Here is an 8908-nt window from a genome sequence, read left to right as displayed (position 1 = left end):
AGAGACAGAGCAACAACAGACAACTTAGCGTCTGGCTGAGGTTCGGCTGACTACACTGCACGTTTGGATGGATTTCAAATTTGGACAGTGAGGCGGCTTCACACGAAATGCAGGTGTATACATCATACATGCCCACATGTCTGTATGCACACACACGTGGACACACACAGAGTATATGATTTGACTTGTAAAGAGATTCCCCTGCTAGGTTTCCCACTGCCTCTGATCTCAGCGTTAACCTTTCCCTGGCCATGCTCCCAGGTTTGCTACGAGATTTCTTTGCAATGGAACATGCCCTTCGCTTCACAAACTTTCCCCACTTCTTTCAATGACATTAGGGGAAGAGCAGGGAGCTCTGGGAAGGGGTGGGGATATGGACTCGAGATACTCCTGAATCTGAATCCACACTTCATGGCTTATTTTTTATTTAACTTTATTTACATTCAAAATGCAATTTTTGCAGATCTCAGAAGTTGATTTACACTCACTGCTGTGGCAGAATGTTGCGGTCAGTAGACCCACCACTGGATCCTCTTATTCAACACGTCCTTCCAATAATTCAGATAATACTGTATCACAAATGCCCATTTCTATATTTTGATATCTGCTTTTCAGTATAATTATCTTCCTTCTTTATTCTCTAAATCTTATGATTTTTAAACATTTTTCTGAGAAGTGTTCCACAGGCACTATACATATGATAAGTTGATAAAGAGATCCTGGAGATCAAAACCACATTTAAATCCTGAGATAAACTCAACTGTGCTTTATACATGGCTAGGTTTAGTCTGCTTCCTTTGTTACTTTGTTTAGTAATTTTTGTTTCAAACAACAAGATCCTACTGTATAGCACAGGGAACTACATTCAATAACTTTTAATAGCCTATAGTGGAAAAGTATATGACAAGGAATATATATATATATATATATGTATGTATATGTGAATCACTATGCTGTATACCAAGAATTAACACAATATTGTACACCAACTATACTTTCAACAAAAAATGTTGAAATAAAATTGGGAGGTGAAACTTCGACTGCCCAGGCTGCTGTCAAGATGAAACGATTCAAAGCAGGCCAGGTATTAGCAAACCCCCTAACACATCAAAACCCCATATGGGATCTTCTTTTTGAGCAGCACAGGCTAACCAGCTGTGGTCACCTGTAAATAAGGTTGAAGTCACTTAGACCCTTGGCTTGGGAACGCCGTGGCCACCGGGGTGGGGGTCACTGCAGCACCTACGAGAATGACGGGGACAGCCTGCTCCTGACGCCGCTCCCCAGGCCGCAGCCCGGAGCACTGCAGTCAGGTCTGAGGTCCGGCCGGGAGCGCGCAGCTCCACAGCCACTCGGAGCCCTGCGGTGCGGGTGGAGCTGGGACCGCGCTCGTCCATCACCCTTCCAGGCACCCAGACTCGGGAGTTCCCTGGGGGAATTTTTCTCTGCCTCATAATTCCTGTCTCAGCCTCTTGTGGAATGCGGTACATGCCCAACGGAAGCAGGGCTTTAACCCTCCGGGACCCAAATCCATCACGGCTTGGATCCAGGATGTAACTTCCATGTTAACTCATCTGGTGCTCCCTTCTTGTGCTGAACTGCCCTCCCCCGTCGATGGCATTAGGTCGTATTAGAAGTCCCGACTTGTTTGTCCTTAGCTAAGACTCTGAGCCTCTTGCTCAGTCTTCCTGACTGGAACCACTCTTCTGTGGCAGAAAAGCTTGGGCTGTCGGCAACCCATCATTGCCCTCGGTCTTTTGGGTTTTCTGTTGGTTTATGGTTCTCATGCAGGGATACCAATTTGCACATGAGAAACACCTGTAGACATTTTAAAAAATACAGACACTGGATCCTCCCCACTCTCCAGCCAAGGCTGGAAGCTTTCTCCCTCTAGCAGGGGTTACACAATAATTTGCTTGGGAATTGACCACACATATTGGCATAATCATGGTAAATTGCCCTTTATTCAGTGCTTCCCACGTGGCATTTTCTACTTCATGTTGTCTTTGTACGTTCATTATCACATTTAATCCCTGAATTATAGATAATCACCATTTCTTTTGAGGACACTCCTACTTGCTAATCTTGAATACAAGTATCTTTGATTCTCTTAATCTATTTCATTCCTGAGTTTCCTGTTCCTGGATTTAAAGAGTGAATTATGGACACATGTATTTAAGATTCTCTTAATATATCTATCTGACTCATCCTCTAACCAAATCATATCTGGAGAAGAGAGATTTTCTCTTTTAAATATTTGCATTTTCTTACTATATAGTAGTGCGTACACACGGTGGAAAATGTAGAAAGCATATAAAGTAAGAAAATTACAGCCATACATTATCTAAACACCAAAGGACAGTGCTAAGTCATGTTGGGCATTTAACCATTTTTCTTAATATTTTATCATAAAATTTCCCTAGGGAAAGTTACTTAACCCTGGAATTGTACTAGACTTTTGTCAAGTACAGAATAACATTCCCAGAAATGACCCCAACATCAAAATAGTACGTGAGGCTGGGAAGGCCATAGGGCACTCAGCTTATTCTCTGAGTCCTACAAAGAATGCTGTTAATTCACTGATGTTACTCATTCGATGCCTGTGAGTCACTCACTCACTCAGCTGGCTCGGACTGAGACCTACTTTATACCAAGTGCCGATCCAAGTGCTGGGGAGACCCCAGAGAGAGCCTGGATCATGGCATCACTGTCCTTCTTCATTTGCTCCCAGAATCCTACTCAACAAACCCACATGGGATTGGGGGGTGGAGGCAGGTGAGATATGGTAAAATTCATTTCATTATGTTCCTTTAGACATATTTAAATAGCATGAAAATAGTCACTAACTTTGATAAGTTTTCTTTTCCCTTCCTATGTATTTTTGAGGATGGGTATAGTTTTGGGGCAGCAAGAGTAATTGATAGATCCTTAGTATGTTAGGATTTTATATGAAAAATTAAGAAGGAAACTGGCACCTTATACAAAGAGAAGAGGCAGTGAGGAAAACACAAGCCACCCTCGAACTTGGCTAACATTCAGAATTTCTGGTATTCAAAAAAGGGAAACATAATTCAAAATATTTTCCCTAAATATTTTAGCCCAGAGTAGAAATACATGTAGGCAAAGTTCAGCTCACTGGAACCTACAATAATGTGCTTACTTAAGCGAAGGTATAAACAGACCACAGATACTATAATGCATCCTTTACTTTAAACTAGTTCATGTGAGCAAGTTTCATTTCACATGAATTGCTCAGTACCAATTTAGGAAATATATCCTTCTTGATTGGTAAAAATAGCTCACTGATAACCAGATTCAACAAAATTTAGTGTTAAATAATTAACCTATTTCCTTCAGGAAATGCTTTTGAGTAATCTGAGTTAAGTATTTCCTCTATCTGATCTATTTCTTTTCACAGAGAAAAGTAGTATTATTTGCACATGAGCTACTTTTACTCCTCTGGAGAAATCTGACTGTGAGCTCAGGGTAAGAGTTGTCTACTGCACAGTAGAGAAAAAAAAGATTCATTTCACAGCAAAGATCAGAATCTTTTTTTTGAGGGGCATGGTGAGCTGGGGGACAAGGGAAATGCCTTTGTTTAGAGACAGACCACAGTAATCCATCCTGAAGCTGAAAGATGAAGACCTTGTGAAGAAATGTGGAAGGACACACTGACACCCAAATGTGTTCACTCTGCAAAAACAGAAAGAAGGAAAGAAAAAATAATTTAACTGCCCTATAAAGAGAATGGACAGAAAATTGGTAATAAGGGAGAGTGAAGGAAAGTTAGGGAAGGGAGGAGAAACAGTGAAAGGGAACTTGGATGCGGTGGGCAGAATAGCAGGTTTCTGGAGCTTACAATGAAGGATGATAAGAAAAAAGTAAAGTTGAAAAAAGTTACAAAGTTTAAAATAGTTTAAAAATTAAAAAATGAAGTTAAAAAATAATTTTTTTATAGTGACATGGAAGATTGTAAAATGATGGAGGATTTTATTTCAAAATTCAAGTTGTTTGAGTTTCTCCTCCATGCTCCAAACAACAGTAAGACCTGCTTGTGTAACTGGTTTTGGGGGACACCACAGAGAGGGGTGAGCAATGCAGTTCGGTTGGCCAGGAGCAGAATGCTTTTGTGGAAGGCAAGACAGAAGAGAGATCAACAGTTTCATGAGGACAGAAACTCAAAGCCAGAAATTATCTTAAAAAGCTTATTGTGGTGGGCAGAAAAATGTTCCTCCCCCAATATGTCTATATCCTTATCCCCAGAACATAGGAAGAGGTAAGATTCCCTGGCAAAGGGGGCCTATGGTTGCAGATGTGGTTAACGTTGCTAACCAGCCTACTCTAAGAGAGATGAGCTGGATTATATAGGTGGGCCCATTGTAATCACCAGGGTAGTTAAATGAGGAAGAGGGAGACAGAAGAGGGGAGAGAGGAGAGGAGATTTGACCACAGGATCAGAGTCAGAGGCACACAACCATGCTGACCTTGAAAGAAGGAAAAGAGGTCACAGGCCAAGAGATGTAGGTGGCCTCTGGAAGCCAGAAAAGTCAAAGATACAGTTTCCCCTGAGGCCTTCAGAAACAGCCGTGCCAATATTTTGACTTCAGCAGGCTCCTGCGTTCAAGAACCCTACAAGGTTAAATTTGTGTTGTTTAGTGGAGACTATTTCTTTTTTCTTCCTACTACCATGTCATTTGGGGATACTTGTTACAACAGAAAGCGAATACACTAAGCTTCTTGAAATGTTCAGAAATTGCAGATAACACTGGACTGTCCACTTTGATATGGGATTGGGCTTATGTGAAAATCCAAAGGACAGTGTGACCTTTGCTAACATCTGCTTTTCTCATTTTTAGGAAGAGAACAGTAAGTCAAAACCTCTGTAGTTATTATTTTAGACAAGTGTCTCTTAAAACATTATGTAACCCTTTGCCTTAGGACCCCAAGAGAGTCTCTGTTCTTAGAAGAACATGGATTCCGTGAGATAGGGTCTTACATCTGAGTCCCACAGTGGTCTCTTATTGGCAATGAGAACTTGGGCAAATCATTTACCTTCTTTAAGCCACAGGATCTTCATTTGAAAAGGAAGAAAAGAATAAGGATTGTTTGGGTGATTAAATTCTACTCACAAACACACGCACACACACATATATGTACAACATTTAATACAGTGACTAACACATACTAGGCACTCAACAAATTCCTGTTATGGATTTTTAAATGCATGTATAAAAGGAGGAGAAAGTTGTGGGAAGTTGTGGGAAAACTTAGTTCACGGCCCCAAAAAGGGCCATCTCTCAACGGGCTCTGATCAGTCAGTCCCCAGTGATGGGCTAATAAGCAGAAACTATAGCACTTGAGGATTTAATTTAAACATAAAAAGGGAGGAATTTAAACATAATTATTAAACAGGAGGTATGTTTACACTGTTGGCTGGATCATCTTATCTGGAGAGCTTTAATAAGCAGAGAGTCTCCCCTGTTTTAGAGATGGGCATGCAGGAAAATTACTTGGATGGGTGGGCCGTTCTCACCCCAAGATCACATGACTTAGTACTCACGGAAGTAACACCTCTTGTATGTTATTCCAGATGGACTGTCCTCCCATGATTATTGTCAGCTGCATCATCAGTTCAAGGAGACAGCCACCTGGGTCACACTGGGATATTAGACAGAAAATCTCATTTAAATTTTAGATAGCTCTAACATGAAATAAAGTCATTATTTTATGCCTAAAAAAATCTAAGGAACAGAGAGTAAAGACACTCTTCATTGGGCAACTAAGAGAAAACATGAAACAGGTTAGACTGTCCGAACACAAAGCTGTATTCACACGTCTTCATTTCTGTATTTTCACAGCCAATACACCAGATCTCCAGGATAAGTCACAAATCTGCCCTTAAAGAATGTGATGTAGAAACACGAGGAGTAGTAGTTGACAAACTGGAAGAAGAACACCTTCATGGCTAGGTTGTTCTCATAGTCAGTCTGGTCCTTGGGATCTCTGCAGCTAGAATAAAGAAAAGTTAAGTCTGTAAAACAGTGAACAGCCTTGAGACCCTAATCAAAGCCACGGACACATGAGTTAACACGCTAAATATGTATATATATTTATATATATATATATACACAATTCACACTTTTTTCCATATAAGCTGTTTTGAATTCCTTAACATAGCTACTATATTAATTTCAACTGTACACACTGTTGTAAGAGTTTCTCCCACTATGAATGCAATATCACACAAGGCAAAAAAAAAAAAAAAAGTCACCCGTTCCTTAAAATTTATAAGCACAACCGTATCCAATGGGCAAGAACTGTCCTCTGTCAGGTGAAAGTTGAAAGAAAGCTACTTCTATACATCCTGCTAAATGAAATTCTCTTGTCTCCCTGAACAGCAGGAAGGTAGGACTATTGAAGAAAACAAACAAAACACGGGGCAACTTGCTAGAAGCATTTGGGGAACATAAAACATCCTCCTAGTTCAAAATTTGAATTGGTCTTAGTGTTTTCAGAAGATGACCACTGAGCAGACAACTGGGAGAATGAGCCAGCCACATGCAGTGTATGGGAAGCAGTTAACTTGGGCCGCTAAGCTGCTGGCTGGGATACAAGCCAGAGAGAAGAAACATTTGTTATAGAAGCCACAGCTGATGAGAATGGAGCTACACTAACAAGAACAGCATGGGGGGAGGACACATAAAAGTGTGATTACTTGTCCTCTCCGTAACGCACAAGCAAATTTGCCACTGGAACCACGACCCTCTTCCACTTATTTGCAATAGAGGGACTATTTACTTTCAACAATAGGGTACATGATCTAATGTAATTGAAATTATTATTAAGCACTGACATATTTACACAGAGCTTGGACATTCTAAAGCTTTCTTTATCCCTTTTACTAATGCAAAGCTGCAGCTAATTCACTTCTCATATAGGCTAGAGAAAATACGTTTACACTTGAAGTTTTCTAAAGACTGTAATGTACTGGAATTGAAGTGCCTAAAAGATAAAGTCTCTGTTTTGACCTGGTTCTAAAACTGGTGTAGAAATGACCTCAGCTGCAGAAGGAGCTTAACAGACTCAGTCATCTTGATTGCCACTTTCTCATATATGGCGTTCAGGGTCACGATGATGATAAAACTGATGAGGGAAGCAGTGATGGGCGTGGCCCAGCTGCACAGTCAGGTACTTCTGGATTGGGTCTCTTCCATTCAGGTTCTAGGGAAGTTCTGCTGAAAATACAATGAACACTGAAAGTCCGTAGACAATGATCCCAATAACTGAAGCAATGGTCAACAAGACCTGACAACCCAAAAACCTAGCAGCATAAGGTTCACTAATGATCGTATTTTTACACAGAAAACTTGCCCCCAATCCACGCTTAAACAGAAAACATGCACATGCTGTAAACCTCACATAAAAGTGAAAAGTGATGTAAATCGCATGTAAATGCCACAAGAGACGTGAATATCAGGCATGTTAAATTTTAGGGGAGGAGGAATGAAGGATGTCAAAAAGAATGAGTGCATCCACTAATGTAACATGCTGACAGCAGGAGCAGCTGTGTGCAGGGCATAGGGAATATATGGGAACTCCACTTTCTGTGAATTTTTCTGTAAACCTAAAACTGCACTAAAGAAGGAAGCCTGTTAAGTATATCATTAAATGGCTGAAAATGGAGTAACTGGTGGCATGTTCTTTTGGAGACAATTCTGTGATAGCAGAACCAATGAAAGTATCCCTTCTACATCTATAGAATTACTTAGGTTATGAACTAGTTGTAACCCATGAAGGGGATATGCTTCCTTTCAAGGGAGAACCTATCACTGATTCAGGGGTCAGCAGGTGCTAGCTGTCATCTTCATTCTTAATAGGACAAGTGAAGCTGTGGACATGCCCTGAGGGAAATAGTGGAAGTGACAGCAGGTCTCTGCTGATGAAAGCTTCACATGCTTTTCATACTCCTTGAGATCTTAAAATGGCAGGTATTCCTACTCCCTGCATTTGCACAAGATTCATGTCCCTGATCCATTGTAGTTCTGACTGTGTGGACCCAAGGACAACGGGAGTGTCTGAAGCATAATTTGCACGTGGCTTTTAGGGCTTCAGTTCCTCACTAGGCAGGTATTTTTCTGCCCACTGAAGAATGCACATTAAAGGTCCCATTTTTAATCTGTTTTCCTTCCATCTACCTTCTTGGTCATAGTCCAGAAGCATGTACTCAGGGTCCCTGGCTGCTCCTGATGGCTGCTCCAGAGAGAAAGCTACAAAGAATGTGAATTTCAAGACTAAGTGAACCACATCATTTTATTTACAGTAACAGCGGGAAGCTGGCTTGCACCTGCAAGGGAGAGCAGATGGAGTGTTTACAAGCCCCTCCTGGAGCCACACTCCTGCATCTGGATCCCAGTTCCGATGCTAGCTGTGGGGCCTTGTGCAAATTTCTTATCTTCTAGGGGCTTCAATCTCCTCACCCATATAATGGGGGGATAATAATAGCAATTTATAAGACTATTGTGATGAGTCAATGATTTACTTATTGTGAAAACAATTAGAACATTAACCACAGGCATGTGAAAAACTCTACCTAAGTATTAGCTATGAATATGGTGACCAAAGTCTTAAAAAGTTGTTTTTCTTAGTTTTTAAGCCATCAGTTTGTAGAGAAAGCATTTTATTTTCTCCTCTACTCTCTTTCATCATCCTTTTCTTCACAGAAAGTCTTCATGATTGTGAAAGGAATAACTTTTTGGTGTGTGTGTGATTAAATGTGAAAATTAGTTAAGGCTGAGAAAAATGTATTATAGAAGGTATATAAAGCCTTTCCCACTTGTACAGCACATATAGGCCATTTAAATGTTATGCATTTTTAAAAAGTCTGCATAATATTTTTTTAATTATTTAT

At 40.5% G+C, this 8908-nt stretch overlaps 1 long non-coding RNA gene across 2 annotated transcripts in view; it reads right to left on the bottom strand.

Annotated features, from left to right (window-relative positions):
- Positions 1–1475: 1475 nt before the first annotated feature.
- The window catches only part of LOC135320653 (uncharacterized), a 39913-nt gene continuing 32480 nt past the window's right edge, over positions 1476–8908 (bottom strand). Inside the window, exons 5-6 of one of the 2 annotated variants that reach the window (XR_010379909.1) lie at positions 5561–6009; positions 1476–1818 (exon numbers count right to left, since the gene is read on the bottom strand). This is a non-coding gene — a long non-coding RNA (uncharacterized LOC135320653). Of the gene's footprint in view, positions 1819–4866; positions 6010–8908 lie in introns of those variants that run through there. The other variant, XR_010379908.1, reaches the window with a different exon arrangement.

The sequence above is a fragment of the Camelus dromedarius genome, unplaced genomic scaffold, assembly GCF_036321535.1.
Source record: "Camelus dromedarius isolate mCamDro1 unplaced genomic scaffold, mCamDro1.pat HAP1_SCAFFOLD_37, whole genome shotgun sequence".
Taxonomy (NCBI): Eukaryota; Metazoa; Chordata; class Mammalia; order Artiodactyla; family Camelidae; genus Camelus; species Camelus dromedarius.
This window is presented reverse-complemented; position numbering and strand designations above follow the sequence as displayed.